At 42.9% G+C, this 22,588-nt stretch overlaps 1 long non-coding RNA gene and 1 other non-coding gene across 2 annotated transcripts; one reads left to right on the top strand and one right to left on the bottom strand.

Moving 5' to 3' along the window:
* Nucleotides 1–2,550: 2,550 nt before the first annotated feature.
* Nucleotides 2,551–2,632, bottom strand: trnas-gcu (transfer RNA serine (anticodon GCU)). The gene has a single exon. It is a non-coding gene; the product is annotated as a tRNA-Ser (tRNA).
* Nucleotides 2,633–19,924: 17,292 nt separating this feature from the next.
* LOC148382134 (uncharacterized) lies at nt 19,925–20,562 on the top strand. Its single transcript, XR_015854173.1, has 3 exons — nt 19,925–20,203; nt 20,295–20,360; nt 20,444–20,562. It is a non-coding gene; the product is annotated as an uncharacterized LOC148382134 (long non-coding RNA).
* Nucleotides 20,563–22,588: the final 2,026 nt, after the last annotated feature.

The raw sequence follows: 22,588 nt of genomic DNA, 5'->3' as shown, positions 1-22,588 counted from the left end.
GTGCTTCGGGAGTACGGGGTGCCGAGCCAACTGATAAGGGCGGTTCGGTCCCTGTATCACCGATGCCAGAGTCTGGTCCGCATTTCCGGCAGTAAGACGGATTCGTTCCCAGTGAGGGTTGGACTCCGCCAAGGCTGCCCTTTGTCACCGATTCTGTTCATAATTTTTATGGACAGAATTTCTAGGCCCAGCCGAGGCATTGAGGGGGTTCGGTTTGGGGACCTCAGCATCGCGTCTCTGCTTTTTGCAGATGACGTGGTGCTGTTGGCTTCTTCAGGCTGTGATCTCCAGCTCTCGCTGGAACGATTCGCAGCCGAGTGTGAAGCGGTCGGGATGAGGGTCAGCACCTCCAAATCCGAGTCCATGGTCCTCGATCGGAAAAGGGTGGAATGCCCTCTCCGGATCGGGGATGAGATCCTGCCCCAAGTGGAGGAGTTCAAGTATCTTGGAGTCTTGTTCACGAGTGAGGGGAGGATGGAGCGTGAGATCGACAGGCGGATCGGTGCAGCGTCGGCAGTAATGCGGACCCTGTACCGGTCCGTTGTGGTGAAGAGAGAGCTGAGCCAAAAGGCAAAGCTCTCAATTTACCGGTCGATTTACGCTCCTACCCTCACCTATGGTCACGAGCTATGGGTCGTGACCGAAAGAACGAGATCTCGGATACAAGCGGCCGAAATGAGTTTTCTCCGCAGGATGTCCGGGCTCTCCCTTAGAGATAGGGTGAGAAGCTCGGTCATCCGGGAGAGACTCGGAGTAGAGTCGCTACTCCTCCACGTTGAGAGGAGCCAGATGAGGTGGCTCGGGCATCTTATCAGGATGCCTCCTGGACGCCTCCCTGGGGAGGTGTTCCGGGCATGTCCCACCGGTAGGAGACCCCGGGGACGACCCAGGACGCGCTGGAGAGACTATGTCTCTCAGCTGGCCTGGGAACGCCTTGGGATCCCCCGGGATGAGCTGGATGAAGTGGCTGGGGAGAGGGAAGTCTGGGAGTCCCTCCTAAAGCTGCTGCCCCCGCGACCCGACCCCGGATAAGCGGAAGAAGATGGATGGATGGATGGAGAATTTAAGCAGGTTTTCGACCCATGTGCGTTAACCTGTGTTTGCAGCAGAGCTATATATAGCTGCATTGGTTGATATCATTACATCATAAGATGGCACCGCGGATGGCAACCTCGGTGATTCGCTCTCTCCTACTTTGTGTTATTTTCTATCTTTTTAACCTCACTTTGAATCATACTTCCGGTTTGCCACGTAGAGCGCCGCAGCGTCACGAGAGAGACGATCTACAGTCCAACATTTCTATATGCTTTTCTAGTTCTTCAACGCTTTTTACGTTTTTTATTCCACTTTTGGGAGTTTACTATTGTTGAACGCCGCGGACCGTCAATCCCTGCCATTTCAACCACGTCACTGTTTGGCTCTTAGCGGAGGCTCCGTGGCTGTTTGTCTACCGTTGATCATCGGACACGCAAGTATGGCTGCGGATCAAGAGGTTTGTACGGCTTTGTGCACCAATTGCACCCTTTTCTTAGAGAGGTTGTCCCTGCTATAGGGACGTGTCCGCCAGCTAGAGCAGAATAGTGCGATAACACTAGATGTGGCGGACACAGTCGCACCTGGACTACTGTAACGCATTATCAAAGTCAAAGTCAGTTTTATTGTCAATTTCTTCTCATGTCAAGTCATACAAAGAGATCGAAATTGCGTTTCCTACTATCCCACTGTGGAGACAAGACAGATTACACCCAATTGGCCCACAGAAAAACAAAACATTCAAGTAAACGATACACAAAGTAAAAATAAGAAGGCACATACCCTATTTTTCGGACTAAAAGTTGCTCCGGAATATACGTTGCATCAGACATAAAATGCACAATAAAATGAAAAAACAAAAAAACATATATAAGTCGCTCCGGAGTATTCGTCGTATTTTGGGGGAAATTTATTCGACAAAACCCAACACCAAGAACAGACATGAACGAGCAACAACAGGCTTAACGATACGGTATGCTAACGTGACATAAACACAAACGAGAAGCTGAGAACGGGCCTGATGTAACAATAACAGTTATTCAAATAACTATAACATAAATAACACCTTTATCAAACCATCTGTGTCACTCCAAATCATTAAAGCCATCGATCGAGTTGGTCCTCCTGTATGTATAGAAGTCCGACGTCAGTGGCGCGTTACAGTTAATTTTTTTCTACAGGACCATATAACAATATATAAACTATGAATGAAATGACAATAATATAAACAACAATTTTATCGAACCATCCATGTCACTCCAAATCAATGAATCTACCAGAATCTTCGTCTTCCGTGTCACTTGAGAAAAAAAAAAAGAAAAAACAAATTGACGCCGAAAAGAATACGTGTGCCACAGACGTCAGACTAGATATATCAAATAAATGTAATATAAACATCAATTTTAACAAACCATCCGTGTCACTCAAAATCATTAACGCGTTCAAATAACGATTTGTTCGAGAACCGGGATGTTGGAAAACAGATGTACCACTCCACAACAATTTAAAGCAAACCTTCGATGAGAATGGGATTTGAACCCATGCGTGCAGAGCACAATGGATTAGCAATCCATCGCCTTAACCTCTCGGCCACCTCATCTTGTGTTGCCAAGTTATGTTACGTACGTTGTGCCAAGATACTTTGGATGGGAAGCTTGTGAAAATCCGACGAGGATGTGATATGAAATGATGAGTGGAGAGCACAATGGAGTAGCAACCCATCGCCTAAATATCTCAGCCATCGCATCTCATGCATGAGTTGAATAGGCGACATGATATGGTATGTACGGTGTAGTATAAGCCGCAAGGTAAAATGATACGATACTTTAGATGTGTAATGAAGAAAGGGTAAGCCACAAAATAAGTGACACTCTAAACAATGTTGTCTCACCCCAAATCTTCGGATCTGCACAGTTGGATAGTTCCACCAACATTTTAACATCAACATTCTTTCATGGTCTGCCTGGGTGTCTTGGCTGAAGATCCTAAAGAAAAGACCTTAAACTTATTGTATGCGATTGCATATTGGTCATGATCGTATAGCGTTGTGGCCGTAGCATCACCGGAACGAATCTGGGTCATGGCGTAAGTAAATTACCTTGCTGAATTTTTCCGTTGTTCACTGTTGCCTTCTGTTGAACACAGGCTTCCAGACACGTCCACCCATGTTTTAACATCAACTGTATTTCATAAAGTTCTTCCAAATTCATCTTGGTGAAACTCCCTCAAGTGTTCCCATCTTTTTTTAGGCCTGTCTTCCACGAGGCAGCGGTAGACACAAAATTATGACCCTGAAAGGACACGCCCAAACCGGCTATGATATCAATCTGAATTCATTAATCACTAAAATGCAGTCCTCAGGTCCATGTCATATTCACTACCAATCGGAATGTAACGGAGTCAGCTAATTTACTACGTGGCTCGTTGGCCTAGCGCAGGGGTCACCAACCTTTCTTAAACCGAGAGCTACTTCCTGGGTACTGATTATGGCAAAGGGCTACCAGTTTGAAGCACACTTCTGAAATAGTCAATTTGTTCAATTTGGCTTTCACTATGTGTTATTATTGTCATTTCCAGTTCACATGTAAGTGTGATTTTAACAAGAATAGCAAAAATACGGTCGGTCAAATTCCGAATCTATTTTTCCCATTAAAAATAATGGAAAAAAAAAAAATTCGTTTCAAGACAAAAAAAACCACGCCTTTGTTTAAAGCATTTTTTCATTTGCGCAAATTTGTCTGATCGCGCAACTGCAACGCACCGCCGAAGGCGCAACCGTAGAGCGTCGCCCACCGCGCAACTGCACCGCGCTTGTTGCAATAATATGACAGAGCCGTCGCTGAAATTTAGAAAATATTTTTGAAGTTCTGATGGACTTTCCAAAATTTAAGTGGACCTCAGTGCGCAGGGAGCTTAATTTGGTCGGATCGCGCAACCGCAGCGCGCCGGGCGCTCGCTGTCGCGTTGCTTTAAGAGCGTCTTTGTGTTTTAGGATGGCTTTACTGCTCCCACTTGCTTTCTTTGGAGGCATGATTAGGGGTTATATAATACTCAAAGTAACGAAAATACAATAGCAACGAAGTCAGTCGGCATCCGGGCCGCGCGGTCGAGTTTTCTCGGGTCCTCCCGGCTCATCTCGCGAGGTTCGACCTCCGAATTCTTTTCGACAACCGAAGCAAAAGAATCTCGATTTTTATTTTTTTCGAATTCCGATTTGTTCGAGAACCGGGACGTTCGAAAACCGAGGTTTGATTGTAAAATAAATAGATGCAGTTCACTGACAAGTGTCGCTATTTGAGATAATTTTAGAACAGTCCTGCGGGCGACGCATGCGGTCCTCATGGGCGACCTGGTGCCCGTGGGCACCATGTTGGTGACCCCTGCTCGACAGTGTAGAGCGCACGTAGAGTGCATGGAACATAAGCACTCACAGCACAAAGCAGGCGATAAAAAGTGCAGTGGGACACCATGGAAAAATATTTAACAGGGTTGAAAAAAACGGCAGAAAGAGACGGAGATACGAGAATTGAGAGTCACATAAAAGCTAAGGCAAGGCAATACTATGACAAAGCGTACGTAGCGCTCGGCTTCGGTGTGACTACGATGGGAGACGAGGAAAGACACCGGTGTGTTTACTGTGCCTTACAATGTATGAAGCGGACAGTATGAAGCCAAATAAATTAAGGTGGCACTTATGAAGTCATTGCACCCCAATCACGCTGATAAGATGCTTGAGGTTTTTCAGCGAAAACGGGCTGAATATTGCCAACAATCATCCCACTTTCTGAATACTACTTCAGTCAATCAGCAAGCACCTGCAGTGTATTTTTATTTAGGTCTCATGCAATGTATATTTCATTTCTAACCTTAGAGGTGACTAGGTCACGCGTATGGGATTCTATGGGGTCTGGGCCTGGCAGGCAGACTTCCTGGCACCAGGATACAGGAATCGGCCATTTGGTTAGAATCAACAAGGCAGGCTGGGGGGTCAGAGGACATCCAGCAGCCCTCGTGTGCGTGCGCCCGAGTAAGGGATGGCACGGGGTATAAGACCCAAGGCGGGAGAAGACAGGGGGGCTTCTTTTTTTTGGGCTAGAGAGAGACACTTCAATTCTGACATCGGTTGAATAAATTTTTTCCCTAATCAGCCGTGTGTCACTGAAGTTTTCTTTTCCTGAGCCAGCCACTTATCCACTGTTTGATCTTGGAGACCAGCAGAACATCGAAGAAAATTCACCACACACTGTAATCATAATATAAAGCAGCGTAACAAATTGCTCAGTGTAAAAAAAAAAAACACACCATTGCAGAGGAGCTGATACTACCTGCAGCCGTGGATATGGTCTCCGTCATGCTGCCTCATTTTGAGCACAAATTGTTTGATTCATTTTTGTTTTGTAGGTTAAAATGTTTTATATATTGTGCTCCTGAGTTAATGTTGCTGATTACTTTGAATTGCATATTATTTATTGCTGTTATTTAATTTAATATTATGTATTTTTATTATTATTTTATTGCATTTTTTCAGCATAAAATGGCAGTTGGTCAAGAATGTTTATAGTTTGAATAATTAGAGTTTATTTTTTATTTTAAGGAAAAGTGCTAAAATTTGAATCTGTTTTATGACAGATTAAAAAAAACAATGTTATTTATAACGTTATTCTTTATTGTAAGTCGATCTTTATTTTTTATTTTTTATTTATATTTTCGTTTTCTTTAATGTTAATAACATGGGGGGGGCGCGAAATCTTTTCTTCTTCCTGGGGGGGCATCACAGAAAATAATTGAAAAGCACTGGTTTATACAAACATATATACTTCATCATATCAATCAATGTGTAAATAATTTACCCAAACGTAGTTGCTCAATCAGAGCACAGACACAGCACACAGAGCTTTGTGACTTTCACTTACACATAGGCAGTGAGCACAGGCACGGCACACAGAGCTCAGTTAAGTTCCATGACACATAGTCACAAATCATTCAGTAAATAACAGGACATTCAGGTGATAACAGAACACACCTTATCCTTCCCTCCCATTGCCTTCCAATTTCCTGCTTTTGGTCAGTATAAAGCCTTCTGATCTGGAGTGTGACGTTGTTTCATCTGCTGAAGTGCCTTGTGCACTGACTGCCATTAAACAACCGAACATCTGTTACAAAAACTGTTACTGCACATTTTTGTTTTCCTTGCTTAACGATGGACATCTTGAACAAAACGCAACAGGCCGTTTTAGCTATAGTATTCACGGGCTCGGCTCGGCAAACTGAGGTTCAATTCCCTGACGCGGAGTCTATTTCTTTGTGTTTGAAAATTTCTTTTGTTGCACAGTTTTGAAGAGCAAATCAAAAAGATCATCAGACTTGTTTCCAATCAGTTTCAAACCAGGGACCTTCAGGGTGTGAGGCGAATGTGACAACCACCAAACCATGGAAACTATACTACATGTATAGCCTTTTGAAGAGCATGGCAAAATTTCAACAAAAGTGCGAATGGTTTTCACCCAGTCTCAAATCAGGTACCCTTTAGCAAAACTAACGTATTTTCCGGTGTATAAGCTGCGACTTGTTTCCAAAATTTTGAACCCTGCGGCTTATAGTCAGGTGCGGCCTATATAAGATTTTTTTCGTGATTTTTGTGATGACTTGATCACTTTTACTCTTAACACTATTATTTATATGCAGTAAAAGCTACAAAACAAACTGACAGATGACTCGTTTTCAAATCAGATGAGTAAAAACTGATCAAATATTTTTAAAAAAAGATATTATTAAAAGTGAAGACAATTTGCAATTCTACTAATGACACACAAATTTGATGCACAATTTGTCTTCGTGGGCCACAGAGAATGATGTGGCGGGCCGTACCTGCCACCTGGGCCTTGAGTTTGACACCTGTGCTCTAAACCCTTTCTCTTACTCTGCCATGTGACTCAGAGATTACACAAAGCAGTGGCGCTGTTTGGACCATCTGCATTGTATTAAAACCCAATCAATCAGCATTTAAATTCAATCATGCTCACCAAAAACAAGTTGTAATAAATGTGAACTTTTAATGCATTTTATTCAGAAGGTTACTTTGAACCCTGAGGCTTAAATGGCGGCGCGGCGTACTTATGGATTTTTACGGCCTCCGGCCTCCAGGGGGCGCTCTCGCAGGAAGTCTGCTTTGGAGTGCCGAGTTGACCACTGCGCATGAGGAAATGACCATCGGCAGCGTTTGGTTTAGGTTTTAGGTGCATTTTTAATTTTATTGCTTAAATCGCATTTTCTCGACGAGCTGAGCACGTTTTCTGAATTGTGCTCCTCCCTTCACTCTGGTTGGGTTGGCATAGTAAAAAGTGCTCTTGGCGGCTAGAGAGTGCTGAGTTGACCACTGCGCATGAAGAAATGACTATCTGCAGCGTTTGGTTTAGGTTTTAGGTGCATTTTTAATTTTCAAGTCAAAGTCAAAGTCAGCTTTATTGTCAATTTCTCTACATGCCAAAGACACACAAAGAAACCGAAATTTCGTTCCCCCCTATCCCACGGTGACAAGACATGGCCCACAACAGACAAGTAAACAAGTATAACAAAGACGTGCTGAATAAATAATGAATAAATAACACAATAAATAAATAAATAAATAAATAAATAAATAAATAAATAAATAAGAGGAGCAAAAAAGGAGCAAGTGAGCGTACAGCAGACATTCCAGAAAATAGCGCAACAGTGCCGCACGCTACGCAGAAGGGGGTAGCGAGTTCAGGGTCCTAACAGCCTGGAGAAAGAAGCTGTTGGCGAAGTCTGGTGGTGCGGGAGCGCAGGCTCCTGTACCTCTTCCCAGAGGGCAGAAGGCGAAACAAAGAGTGAGCCGGGTGACTCACATCTCTCGCAATCGAAGTTGCCTTGCGGGCGAGATGGGAGGTATAAATGTCCTTCAGGGAGGGGAGCGAAGCACCAATAAGCCTTCAAGTTCTGTTCAGTGCAGTTACCACCCCAGACAGCGATGCATCTGGTGAGGACGCTGTCATTGGTGCCACGGTAGATTTTATTGCTTAAATCGCATTTTCTCGACGAGCTGAGCACGTTTTCTGAATTGTGCTCCTCCCATCACTCTGGCTGGGTTGGCATAGTAAAAAGTGCTCTTGGCTGCTAGAGAGTGCCGAGTTGACCACTGCGCATGAAGAAATGACCATCTGCAGCATTTGGTTTAGGTTTTAGGTGCATTTTTACTTTTATTGCTTAAATCGCATTTTCTTGACGAGCTGAGCAAGTTTTCTGAATTGTGCCCCTCCTGTTAGGGTTTTACAGAGTATCCTTATCGTATGATTATGTTGGAATGCAACCGGTAATGAATCCCATTCTATACAAGGTCATAAAACACCCCCTGATATGTTAGAGATTTGCTCACTCAAACAATATTTTGCAAGAACCACACGGGAGACAAGTAAGTCCTTTTTGACACCTGCAGGTGGAGAGTCCATTCGTCGCTGTGCGTGCAGCGATGTTCGAATAGATCTCTGGACTCTCCTTCCTGCAAGCGGATATTTATTAAGAGAAACAGAGTGGGGGTTGAGAGTTGACAGGTTTGGTGAACCCCCGGCCTCTGGTAAGATCAGAGCAAGGGGTGTTTTACGATGTTGTGGGAAACAGAACAACTTTGATTGCTTCCTCTGCAGCTGGTCAATCAAGCAGAGAATGCAACCACATTATTTTACTGCGTTGTGAGAGCAAGACAAGATTGGTTAATCATTATAGTCTACATTCCAACATAATCCTATGATAAAGATAACCTGGAAAACCCTAACATCTCCCTCCTGTTTTATCATATGATTATGCTACCCCAAACAACAAAGACAAGTAAGAAAAAAACACATATATATGTATAACGAAGAAAGAAGAATAGGAAAAATAAAAAACAACAAACAATGATAGCAACACTTTCCAGTGAAGATGAGGCATTACCTTAATACCCCAGATCAAACTTATTGTGTAAGCGAAAAACCTGCTGGCCAGATGTTATTAGCAGGAAAATTCTTACACGGTCCCTTTGCCTAGGCGACCAGAATGCTATCAATAAAAAACAAAAAGAAAAACAAGGAAACAGTACATCAGCATATCCATTACTTGCGAAGCATATTTGATGGTCAAATCAACAAGTTTCCGTAATACACGCTCAACAGAACAGCATCTACGCAATCCACGTCTCATTATCATCATCACATCTGTCACGTCTAAGAAGTTGTATATGTGCTCGTGTTTTCGTCAGCTGATGATGTTCTAGTCTGTAGGTGAGGCCTGTCACACACACTGGCGCACACACTCGTGTCCATTTGGCAGGCAGCATCGGACAGCTCTTGTGACCACAAAACCATGATCCGTACTGAACAGGCACGTGCACTCATAGGATGCAGGTGAGGCAGTGCCTCTGAACTTCTGGATGAAGTAGGTCCCGTCCGATGGTGCAGCCATGTCGGTAGTAGAGCCCTTACACCTTGAAAACGGCTCTCTCATCCTGGCACACAGCGGTGATGTCCAAAGCTCCCATCCAGTTTCCTCCTGGAGAGCAGTCGTCGTTAATGCATTTGTGGGTCCTGCAACCTTGGCTGCAACATGTGTAGTCAGCAAGACTTGGAATGGTCCCTCCCGTCGTGGCTGGCCCAGTTCCTTCTTTTGATGACCTCGATGTAGACCCAGTCTCCTGGATTGATGGGGTCGTCGACCTGTGAGGAGGAAAGATCAAGCGGCAGTAAATTTGTCTTTGACACAGTTTGAGCGTCCTGATCATATAATCTGCCAAGGACTGCTCTTCATCTGTTGTTTGCAACTCTCGTAGTCAATTGTAGTGCCCATTTAACTGGTAAATAGGAGTGTTTGCGGGAAGAGTTTGAACACCTCCTAATGATTCCCTTTAACCAAAAACTATTTATGACAGGGGCGTTCCCATTTATTGCCTCCTGGTTTAAAAGAGATTGTCCCACACATGCCTTCTTTCTCCTCACACGCTCGCACCCACACAGGGTGTGCACACACACACACACACACACATCCGCACGCACGCAAACACAAAAGGGCATACAAAGTTCAGACGAACAACAACAGACTGTCGCAATTTTACAGAGATTAAGCACAAAAACAGAACACACAAACAAAGGGATTCTAATCCATCTCTCATGTAGCTTCTTTTGATAGAATCTTCTATCGGTAACTGTATAGCAGACGTTTTAGCATATAATCCCATACTCTGCTATCTCGCTTCTACTTTTTCATGTCGGTGCAGTCGTAGGTGGCCCCTATTGCAGTCATCGACTTGTTAACTGTCGCCGTGTGACTCCTATGCATGATTGTGTGAATGTCAAAAATTGAACGTACCTAACTTTCTGACCATCCAACCTCCACTGTGGTACAAAAAATGTTACTATTGTATTGAGTAAGTACATTGAGCAACCTAGCTTCCTCCTGACTGCCAAATGTCTTGTTCTAAAATTTATATAACTCGACCTCTACGTTTTAAGCTTGATGAGCCAAAATATCAGATCTTGCTCTTGTTTCCTACCGTTTCAGCCTATTTGTTTTATCCAAATCCGTTCAATCTCTGATTATAATGCTTTTCTCTGTAGCCCTACGTATTTTTCAAATTTTTATTTATTTATTTATCAAATCTCCTCAGTTCTGTCAAACTCAGTGCACAATGAACCTCCCTTCCACTCTGAACCAAGCTTCACCAAATTTGGTAACGCCGTAGCAAGGAGTGCGATTTGGTTGTCGGACACTCCAAGTCCATATCTTTTTGCCGCACTTCACCCTCTCAAGTTGGTGTTCTTTTGTTGTTGCTTCAGAGCGACCCCATCCATCACTCTTGAATGAGTCCATTGTTCAAATGAGTCAATTTTCATCATTTTGAGTTCCTCCGCTTTTCACTGTCTTTTCTCGTCCCCGAGGATGTTGTCTGTCCTCCGGAGTGTACTTGTCGCCCTCCAAGCACAACAGAAGTCTTTTCTTGTCCTTCCAAAGGTCAAAGGTGCTTCAGAGCCAGGCACCATTTTGTAGTTGTTCACGGCTGCAGGCGAAGTCTTGGATTGGGTTTCAGGGACCCTGACACTGAGAATGACAGGCTGGGACATCAAACTTGTAAGACTATCTCCAAATGTAGCTGCTTCCATCAATTTGCTGGTAACATTTGTTTACCAAACTTCAAATTCTTCTAATAACAGTGGTCTCGTTTTTATATTGTAAATCCTGCAACTCATCCTATTTTTGAGCTACATTTTATCTATAGTTCCAATTTAATCGGACAGTATGTTGTCTTCAGTATCATTATTGAAAATCAACTCATCGAGGTCTGCGTTCCACATCAAGCCCTGATCTGTATGTCTTGACCTCTCACATGTTATTGTCATGCTTGCTCAAAAATGTGACTTAGAGTATGGTGCTGTGAATTCTCAATCTCCCCAATGAAATTGGATCCCACCTCGTAGTTCTTATCGTTCTCATGTTCCTGTTAGCCTGCAATTGTCCAAATCAAAAATGTTTTCTTTTAACTGTCTTTCTTTTGAACCTCTAAATCTCTCGTGTTGCTAACCTATCTACACCAGAACAAAAAAATTACCACAGTATAACACCAAATGTATTTGAAAATTCATTGTCATAAAGTGTTGTATTCTTACTATCTTCCACTATCTGTCCTACTCACTCCCTCCTTTTGAGGCTTGCCAACGCCCATGCCTCACACCTTGACAAACTTTTTGGGAGAATGCGTTCTTTACTACATACGATTCCATCATCATTTAATTTGACTTTCTTTCCAAAACGCTTCTCAATTTCTCAGTTCACACATCTTCTACATGTTACTGGTTCTCCAGTTTTTTTTTCTAATTCATTATCAATCCAAAAGCTACGTGTTTCTTTCTAACATTCAACCTGCTCAAAATCACTCTTTCATCAAAGTCGCTCTACTAATTTTCTATAGTAGTCGCCAACGACTTCAACCATTCAACCTCTCATTCAGGCAATCATTCATCAATGCTCATCATATGCATCTCACACAGTCTCCAAAAAGGAGTCATACTATCACATTGGTCCCAATTCATCTAAGCTCACCACACAACATTCATATATCATTTTCAACTCAGGTTTCCTGGTAGAACAATCCACCAGTCCAAACAAAACTTAACTAAAACAAACAACTGGGAAATTATCTGAATGTTTTCTTTGTTTTTAAATTTGAAGAACTCAATCTCTCAGATTTAGCTTGCATTTAGAATTTTGTATAATCTTATAACACAACCAATCAATTATTCCTATTAAATGTAGCATTGCAAAATATTAAATTCACAATTTAGCTCCTTCCAATTCCTGAAAGCATGTTCTGTCGTTCTTTTTTTTTCTTCATCGAATTTCTCATGTGAGCTCGACACTTAACATGCACTAGTGTGGATTAGTTTCTGCTCGCAAACAGATTTCTCTCTTTTCCTCTCATTTTTATCTGTCAAAATTGTTTCTGTTCTGTGGTGTAAACAGTCTAGCAAATTTCTTTATACTAAAAGTTTAGCCAATCTTCATCAATTTGGGACTTTAACTTTAACACATACGCACACACATGCACAGCTCTCGCGTGCGGAAGGTAGGTCTCAGCAACAATGATTCGTCACAGGCTGGCCATTTCCTGTGGTCGATCATGAGCTGGTCCCTCCCATGCACACGAGGACAGCACATTCTAATTTTATTTATTTATCTTCTAGAAGCAAGTTGCATTTCTTTACCACTTGATTTGCATATTTTAACTTTAGTGTAACACAAATTGAGCTCTAGTCATTTGTAATTTGGGCATACAAACAGCATTGTCATAATTCTTGGATGGACAAGACTTCTAATAATCTAAAAAAATTCTAATAATCTGACAATGACATGTTTCTCTGTCATATGGGCATCTATTCTTTCTTTCTCTGTATGAGCATAAGCGGTCAAAGAGGAGGAAGCTTGTCATGCTAAAAATTTGGCTTTTCCTCTGCCCCTTCCTGCACCCTTTGATTGATATTGCTTTGCAGAACGACACTCTCGTGCAAAGTGTTCTCGTCTCCCACAGTTCCAACAGTTGTCTGAATCTGATGGGGGTTTTGATTTGAATGGTGGCTTGCGACGTTGGTATCTAACTCTTCCTCTGCCCCTTTGGGAACTTTGGTAGAAGATTGTTGTATCTTCATTTAGATCATTATCATTGTTAGAGATTTGCTCACTCCAAGTTATTTTGCAAGAACCACACGGAGACAAGGCAAGTTCTTTTAGACACCTGCAGGTGGAGAGATCACTCGCTACAGGAATGAAATCTAAAAGTCTCCTCCCTGCAAGGGCATATTTATTAGGAGGAACAGAGTGGGGGTGGGAGTGGACAGGTTTGGTGAACCCCCGGCCTCTGATAAGATCAGAGCAGGGGGTGTTTTACACTGTTGTGGGAAACAGAACAACTTTGATTGCTTCCCCTGCAGCTGGTCAATCAAGCAGAGGAAGCAACCACTTCATCTTACTCTGCATTGTGAGGGCAAGACAAGATTGATTTAATCATTACATTGTGAGGGCAAGACAAGATTGATTTAATCATTATAGTCTACATTCCAACATAATCCTACGATAAAGATAACCAGGAAAACCCTAACAATCAACATCTAGATGAAATACATCAAAACTTCTGCCTTTCTCAATCCCTTTGTCAGCGTCTCTGGGCCACTGCATGTTTTTTGTAAACCAAGCCGTGTCCGCTTCCACCAAGTGTTTTCTCACCCAACTGCCCAAGTCAGGGGGGAAACCAGTGAGGAGCGGAATTTTAAGATGTTGCTGATAAGCACTCTCATCTGCATCATTGAATGGGATGCCACTATGTACCCAGAATTCTTTTTCAAATCTCAATTGAATGGCGGCTTCATCACTTTTCAACTTTCTATCTTTTGTCTTTTGGATTTGTTCTCTTCTTTCTTGTGAAGCTTTCAACCACATTTTAGCACAATCCAATTCTCTCTCTTTTCTTTTCTTTTTCAGCCCATTTTTCTTTCTATCCACACTCTCTTCTAAAACATCAACTACTATCTTCCACACTTCAACTTTCAACTTCCCTTCTACTCCATACTTTTTCTTCCACTTCGGCATATATTGCATACAATTAAGAAATCTACTCGCCATGTACTTCTCATCTCCGTCAAGAGGTAGAGATTTACCGTTTTTATTTCCCATCTTAATTCTAGTAGTTTAAGGTTTTACAATTTTTTTTTCAAAATGTTTTTCTTTGAGGATCCTCAATGCAGGTTTAAATTGACCTTTCAACAGATTACTAGTCTGTTTTATTGCCGTGGATCAACGCTAGAACTGCTTTTTAGTTAATTTATCCTACCAGTCACACACTCAATCACACAAACTCCAGCGCTTTTTTAGGCCTATCCAGGGATGGGTGTAAAACCCTCCCAAACAGCTTTGGAAAAACGGACAAAAGAAAAAATCTACGCCCTTCTTCAATTAAGAAAAAGAAGCTCTGTTTTTCTTAGCCCGTTTCTTCCACTGGGACTTGAACCCAAGCTATTCTTTGGCTTGGAAAAACATACAAAGAAAAATCCACGCCCTTCTTTGATTAACAAAACAGAAGCTCTGCACGTTCCTTCCACTGGGACTCTAACCCAAGCCAGATCCCTCAGCTCGGAAAAACAGACAAAGAAGAGTCTACAAACTTCTTCGATGAACGAAAAAGAAGTTCTGCCTTTCTTAGCCTGTTCATTCCACTGGGACTTGAACCCAAGCTGGCTCTCGTGCACCTCTACGTGTTACGCGTTTAACAACATAACACAACTTCAGGCCTTTAACTTACTTGTCACCTGGTTCGTTGCACTGCCGGGTCCCGTCAATCCACCTCTGTCAGACGAAGCCAGACCTAAGATGCTGGCCCAGCGAAGAATTCTCTTCCCAGGACTTTCTTCTCCAGGTCCTCCTAATGGACGCTGGCTTGTCGACAATGCAGCACGTCCTCCTTCGTCAGCCAGATAGCGGGTATGAGGGATCCCGGGTTTCGGCACCAAAATGTTAGAGATTTGCTCACTCAAACAATATTTCGCAAGAACCACACGGGAGACAAGTAAGTCCTTTTTGACACCTGCAGGTGGAGAGTCCATTCGTCGCTGTGCGTGCAGCGATGTTCGAATAGATCTCTGGACTCTCCTTCCTGCAAGCGGATATTTATTAAGAGAAACAGAGTGGGGGTTGAGAGTTGACAGGTTTGGTGAACCCCCGGCCTCTGGTAAGATCAGAGCAGGGGGTGTTTTACGATGTTGTGGGAAACAGAACAACTTTGATTGCTTCCTCTGCAGCTGGTCAATCAAGCAGAGAATGCAACCACATTATTTTACTGCGTTGTGAGAGCAAGACAAGATTGGTTAATCATTATAGTCTACATTCCAACATAATCCTATGATAAAGATAACCTGGAAAACCCTAACATGATATGTTTTGACTAGAGCACAAGGGCTTCCTATTCAGTCTACTCTTGCCCCCACTCTTTCTCTTAATAAATATGTCCTTGCAGTTGGGAGAGCTTCAGACTTCACTCCTTCAACGTGTGAACTCTCCAACTGCAGGTGTCCAAAAGAACTTGCTTGTCTCTCGTGTGGTTCTTGCAAAATAAGTTGGAGTGAGCAAATCTCTAACATTTTGGTGCCGTGACCCGGATCCCTCATACCCGCTATCTGTCTGACGAAGAAGGACGTGCTGCATTGTCGACAAGCCAGCGTCCATTAGGAGGACCTGGAGGAGAAAGTCCTGGGAAGAGAATTCTTCGCTGGGCCAGCATCTTAGGTCTGCCTTCGTCTGACAGAGGTGGATTGACGGGACCCGGCAGTGCAACAAACCAGGGGACAAGTAAGTTAAAGGCCTGAAGTTGTGTGATTTTTTTTTTGTTTGTGAAACGCGTAAAAAACCACAGGTGCACGAGAGATACGGCTTTGGGTTATCCGAGCTATGAGATACGGCTTTGGTTTGTCAGAGCTATGAGATACGGCTTTGGTTTGTCCGAGCTATGAGATACGGCTTTGGTTTGTCCGAGCTATGAGATACGGCTTTGGTTTATCCGAGCTATGAGATACGGCTTTGGTTTGTCCGAGCTATGAGATACGGCTTTGGTTTGTCCGAGCTATGAGATACGGCTTTGGTTTGTCCGAGCTATGAGATACGGCTTTGGTTTGTCCGAGCTATGAGATACGGCTTTGGTTTGTCCGAGCTATGAGATACGGCTTTGGTTTGTCCGAGCCATGAGGCCTAAAAAAGCGCTGGAGTTTGTGTGATTGAGTGTGTGACTGGTAGGATAAATTGACTAAATAGCAGTTCTAGCATTGATCCACGGCATTAATACAGGCTAGTAATCTGTTGAAAAGTCAATTTAAACCTGCATTGAGGATCCTCAAAGAAAAAAATTTGAAAAAAAAATTGTAAAACCTTAAACTACTAAAATTAAGATGGGAAATAAGAACGGTAAATCTCTTGCTCTGCTCTTCTTTGAGATGAGAAGTTCATGGCAAGTAGATTTCTTAATTGTATGCAATACATGCTGAAGTGAAAGAATATGTATGGAATACAAGGAAATTTGAAATGTGGAAGAAGTGGTAGAAGTGCTAGAGTGTGGTTGAAATCTTCACAAAGAGATGAGAACGAATTCAAGAGACAAAAGCTAGAAAGATGAAAACTGATGAGGTCACAAGTGTTTGTCAGACCAGGAGACAATAAGGCCCCTGTGAGCGGGTGCGAGGCCGCAGCTCAAGCCGCGGCTCAAGCGAGGGGCAAGAGGAGTTTAATAATAATGATAATAATAATATTTTTGAGGTGGCAAATTACAAATGACTAGAGATCGAATTGTGTTACATTAAAGTTAAAATATGCAAATCAAGTGGTAAAGAAATACGACTTGCTTCTAGAAGATATATAAATAAAATTAGAATGTGCTGTCCTCGTGTGCATGGGAGGGACCAGCTCATGATCGACCACAGGAAATGGCCAGCCTGTGACGAATCATTGTTGCTGAGACCTACCTTCCGCACGCGAGAACTGTGCATGTGTGTGCGTATGTGTTAAAGTTAAAGTTAAAGTCCCAAATTGATGAAGATTGGCTAAACTTTTAGTATAAAGAAATTTGCTAGACTGTTGTCTATTCAATTTACACCGCAGAACAGAAACAATTTGACAGAAAAAAAATGAGAGGAAAAGAGAGAAGTCTGTTTGCGAGCAGAAACTAATCCACACTAGTGCATGTTAAGTGTCGAGCCCACATGAGAAATTCGAAGAAACAAAAAACGACAGAACATGCTTTCAGGAATCTGAAGAAGCTAAATTGTGAATTTAAGATTTTGCAATGCTACATTTAATAGGAATAATTGATTGGTTGTGTTATAAGATTATACAAAATTCTAAATGCAAGCTAAATCTGAAAGATTAATTTCTTCAAATTTAAAAACAAAGAAAAAAATTCTGATTGATTTGCCAATTGTTTGTTTTAGTTAATTTTTTTTTTTTTTTTTTAATTGGTGGATTGTTCTACCAGGAAACCTGAGTTAAAAATGATATATGACTGTTGTGTGGTGAGCTTGGATGAATTGGGACCAATGTGATAGGAAGACTCCTTTTTGGAGACTGTGTGAGATGCATATGATGAGAATTGATTAATGACTGCCTGAATGAAAGGTTGAATGGTTGAAGTCGTTGGCGACTACTATAGAAAATTAGTAGAGCGACTTTGATGAAAGAGTGATTTTGAGCAGGTTGAATGCTAAAAAGACAACGTAGCTTTTGGATTGATAATTAACTAGAGAAAAAACTGGAGAACCAGTAACACATGTAGAAGATGTGTGAACTGAGAAATTAAGAAGCGTTTTGGAAAGAAAGTCAAATTAAATGATGATGAAATCATATGTAGTAATACAACACTTTACTACATATGGATTCTCTAAATCATACAATTGAGTAAAATAAAACATACATTTTGATTCGTATTCAAATTTCTAAGATTCTTGTGATAAACAATGAGAAAACGATTGAAAAGTAACGAAAGAAACTACAAGAAAGTGAAAATGTCTTATCATTTGCTAGCTGAGTCGCTCCCCATTCGGGGAGGCCATCCATTTACTTGCTAAGCTAGTTGTGAAAACAGTCCAATTGCCACAAAAAGTAGCTATGTGCACGTGTGCAGTACACACACACACACGAGACTGATAAGGTGTCAAGAGGTAACAAGCTTGCAGACAGAACCACAAAGCTGCAGCGCAAAAGACACTTCAAATTTTATACACACAAGAAGCAGATTAAATCACTGAAACATTTTTAAAGATGTGCAGCGACAAAGTCCATAGAGTGACATTCAATTATGGACGAAAAAAGGGGCAAGGTTAGAGAATGGCATCTATAAATGACCTACCCTACCAAAGAACCTATGCAAATGGAATGTGGATAATTTGTTTCAGGTAACTAACTATAAGAGTAACTGAAAAAGGAAACAATTGATTGCTTATGGCAAAACAAGCTGCAAAGACAGAAAAAAAAATTGAATATGTCATATGTATGGATTTGCAACCGATTATTTATGTTGTACCGTTGCCATTGACCAAAGGTTGGGTGAAATCTGTCGCGTCTACTGGATTGTGAAATGTGTGACAGAGCAGTCTATATAATATCCATTGAGAGAAAAAAGAAAAAAAAGAAGCCATTGCTTTCAGAGAATGTAGTCAAACGAAAATGTATATAGATCAACATGCCAAGATCTGGGAAAAAAGCTGGTAAAAACCAAAAATTTTTAAATTTGAGAGGCGACGATGATCTGACCGAAATTGATGAAATTGGAGTCCCTAGAGGAGTTCCTGATTAATAAGAATTAAATGACCAAATTGCAGCGGGATGGGAGTCCTCCTTTTGCTGCTGGTGAACGATGAACAAGAACGTAGACAGGATAAATTACATCCATTACAACATGCAGAAATTGGGCAAACGGACACAAGCGGGGCTCGAGGCAGTGCATGAACAGCTAGCCACACCTTCCCTAATGTCGATCCAGAACCACAATGCTCATGATATGTTGTTGTCTGAGAAAGGAGGCGTCTGCGCAATGTTTGGAGAACAATGCTGCACCTTCATCCCCAACAACACCGCCCCTGATGGGAGCCTGACGGATTGCAGGCCTGCGATCCCTCAAAACGAGGATGAAAGAGCACTACAAGTGGATGACTGCTTTTGGGAAGTATAACGCCATTGTGTCCTCAATTTTACCATCAGTTGCAGTGTTTGCTGCTATGCTCACCTTGTATGGATGTTGCATGCCATGTCTTCGTGCTCTGTTTAATCGTCTCGTCACTACAGTAATATCGCCCATGGAGGACGAGATTGCTCAGATATACCTAATGTCTGAGCGGCAACATGATGATGTTGATGGCAAAATTCCTGCATCTGTGTTACCAGACTTTTCCCAGATCCGTGGGATTCTGAATGATGACATTGCAACGTTTATCCTTTGGTGTAAACATATTTGTCCTCATGAATGTGATCTGACGACTGAGAGTCGAGAAAAGGGGTGGTTTACGGTGATGTGTGACTTGAGCAAATATGTGATAAACAGTGGGGAAATGTCAGGATAATTAGTTTTGTAGAAGCGCTGGCCGGCCTCACCCGGAGGTCTCATACCTTCGCTCAAGGCCAACACATCTGCCAGGTTTTAGGGAGTTCTTATACTCCCTTCCTTGTCTTATCTGTGAGAGGCCCTCACTAGTTATGAAAAGGACACCTTTGTTCCTTGTTTAGCTAAAGAGAAGTTCTTTATTATACCTTGTAGTTTCTATTTATGAATTGTTGTTGACCGGGACAGTTTTTATGTTATCCCATATTTAACGTTTGGTTAAGTAGACTTCATGCAAGTTATCTCACATCTACTTAACGTTTGTTGGAGTGTATGCACGAGAGGTATCTGATGATTTACTCATCATTATTATTGTGTGAAACGTAGCAAGAAAGTCTAGAGCATTGTTTTACAGGGACACGGCATCCAGGAGTTGGATATCAACACCGTGCTGTCACAGTCAAGGATGCCGACCCTTACCGCCCTGGACTTGCAGACGGTGCCTGTGATCAGCTATTCTGGACAAATCTCAATGTGACTGTTAAAGGACGAACAATACCGCAAGTGGTCTACACAGAGAGACCAGCTGGAGTGAATTACACATGTTACATCCAAGGTAACGTAACCCACGTCTGCGTTAACGATGACTGCTCTCCAGGAGGAGACTGGATGGGAGCTTTGGACATCACCGATGAGTGTCAAGATAAGAGAGCCATTTCAGGTGGTGAGGGCTCTCCAACCAGCATGGCTACACGATCGAACGGAACATACTTCATACCGAATGGCTGGTGGCTTTGTGGTCACAAGGTTTATCCGATGCTGCCCGCCAACTGGACAGGAGTGTGTGCACCAGTGTGGGTGACGGACCACACCTACAGGATACGACATCACCAGCTGACAGAAGCACACAACTCTTCTGGACGTCGACGCAGGGCAGTTGCAACCTTTGACCCTCATGACCCTGTCTGGGGTGCAAACGTTGCAGACGACCATAATATATGGTCCGTCGGTGACAAAGTTGTCCTCGCGCTCTTTCCTCAGATTGGGGTTGGGAAACTGTCGCTCTTCATTGAGACACTGAACTATCGTTTTCAATCCTTTGTGAATCTCTCACTGCAAATTAACGATGGACAAAATAGAGAGATTCAGGCTATTAGACTGATGGTCTTGCAAAACAGGATGGTTCTGGACTTGTTGACGGCAGCACAAGGTGGTGTGTGCCACATCATTGGGACTTCCTGTTGCACATACATACCAGGAGAAAATGACACCCACATAAACGACGCCATGACTTCGCTGAAGAACTTACAGCAGGCCATGTCTAAAGACAAGGTCCCACATCTTTCCAGTGAAGATGAGGCATTACCTCAATACCCCAAATCAAACTTATTGTGTAAGCGAAAAACCTGCTGGCCAGATGTTATTAGCAGGAAAATTCTTACACGGCCCCGTTGCCACAGGCGACCAGAATGCTATCAATAATAAAAAAAATAAAAAGAAAAACACAGAAACAGTACATCATTGTATCCATCACTTGCGAAGCATTTTCGATGGTCAAATCATCAAGTTTCTGTAAAACATGCTCAACAGAACAGCATCTACGCAATCCACGTTTCATTATCGTCATCACATCCGTCATCTCTAAGAAGTTGTATATGAACCTGGGCTACAGTAGAGGACACAAACTTCGACACAGCAGACTTCAAACATGGGATGACGCAGGTCGTAAACAAGCACAACACCACCAGCACAACAAGCACAGGAGACAGCAATTTCAACAGCAGTTGCCACCAGTCGCCAGAGAATAGCCATGAAAAGAAATCAAACTGATGTGGGACCTTGTCTTTAGACATGGCCTGCTGTAAGTTCTTCAGCGAATTCATGGCGTCGTTTATGTGGGTGTCATTTTCTCCTGGTATGTATGTGCAACAGGAAGTCCCAATGATGTGGCACACACCACCTTGTGCTGCCGTCAACAAGTCCAGAACCATCCTGTTTTGCAAGACCATCAGTCTAATAGCCTGAATCTCTCTATTTTGTCCATCGTTGACTTGCAGTGAGAGATTCACAAAGGATTGAAAACGATAGTTCAGTGTCTCGATGAAGAGCGCTAGTTTCCCAACCCCAATCTGAGGAAAGAGCGCAAGGACAACTTTGTCTCCGACGGACCATACTTTATGGTCATCTGGAACGTTCGCACCCCAGACAGGGTCATGAGGGTCAAAGGTTGCAACTGCCCTGCGTCGACATCCAGTAGAGTTATGTGCTCCTGTCAACAAATGGTGTCGTATCCTGTAGGTGTGGTCTGTCACCCACACTGGTGCACACACTCCTGTCCAGTTGGCGGGCAGCATCGGATAAACCTTGTGACCACAAAGCCACCAGCCATTCTGAATGAAGTATGTTCCATTCGATGGTGTAGCCATGTTGGTTGGAGAGCCCTCACCACCTGAAATGGCTCTCTTATCTTGACACTCATCGGTGATGTCCAAAGCTCCCATCCAGTTTCCTCCTGGAGAGCAGTCGTCGTTAATGCAGACGTGGGTCTTGTTACCTTGGATGTAACATGTGTAGTTCACTCCGGCTGGTCTCTCTGTGTAGGCCACTTGTGGTATTGTCCGTCCTTTAACAGTCACATTGAGATTTGTCCAGAATAGCTGATCACAGGCACCGTCAGCAAGTCCAGGGCGGTAAGGGTCGGCATCCTTGACTGCGACGGCACGGTGTTGATATCCAACTCCTCCCATGGATGCCATACATTTTGCTTCAGTGACATTCATTGCTCTGGCCTCCAAGCGAACTTGCGTGGAGGAAGGGGGGAGTTTCGAACACACATAGCATCCCTCCTGTGTGTGAGCTCTCACAGTGAACCTGACATACCGGTACCAAGTGTTGGTTTCGTATGGGTTTCTGGGGTCCCATGACCAGTCCTCAAAGTTCTCATCATGTGAC

Source organism: Syngnathus floridae, chromosome 18, assembly GCF_059516105.1.
Source record: "Syngnathus floridae isolate MCC-2025c chromosome 18, RoL_Sflo_1.0, whole genome shotgun sequence".
Taxonomy (NCBI): domain Eukaryota; kingdom Metazoa; phylum Chordata; class Actinopteri; order Syngnathiformes; family Syngnathidae; genus Syngnathus; species Syngnathus floridae.
The sequence above is the reverse complement of the archived record's forward strand: the minus strand, read 5'-3'. Positions and strand labels throughout refer to the sequence as shown.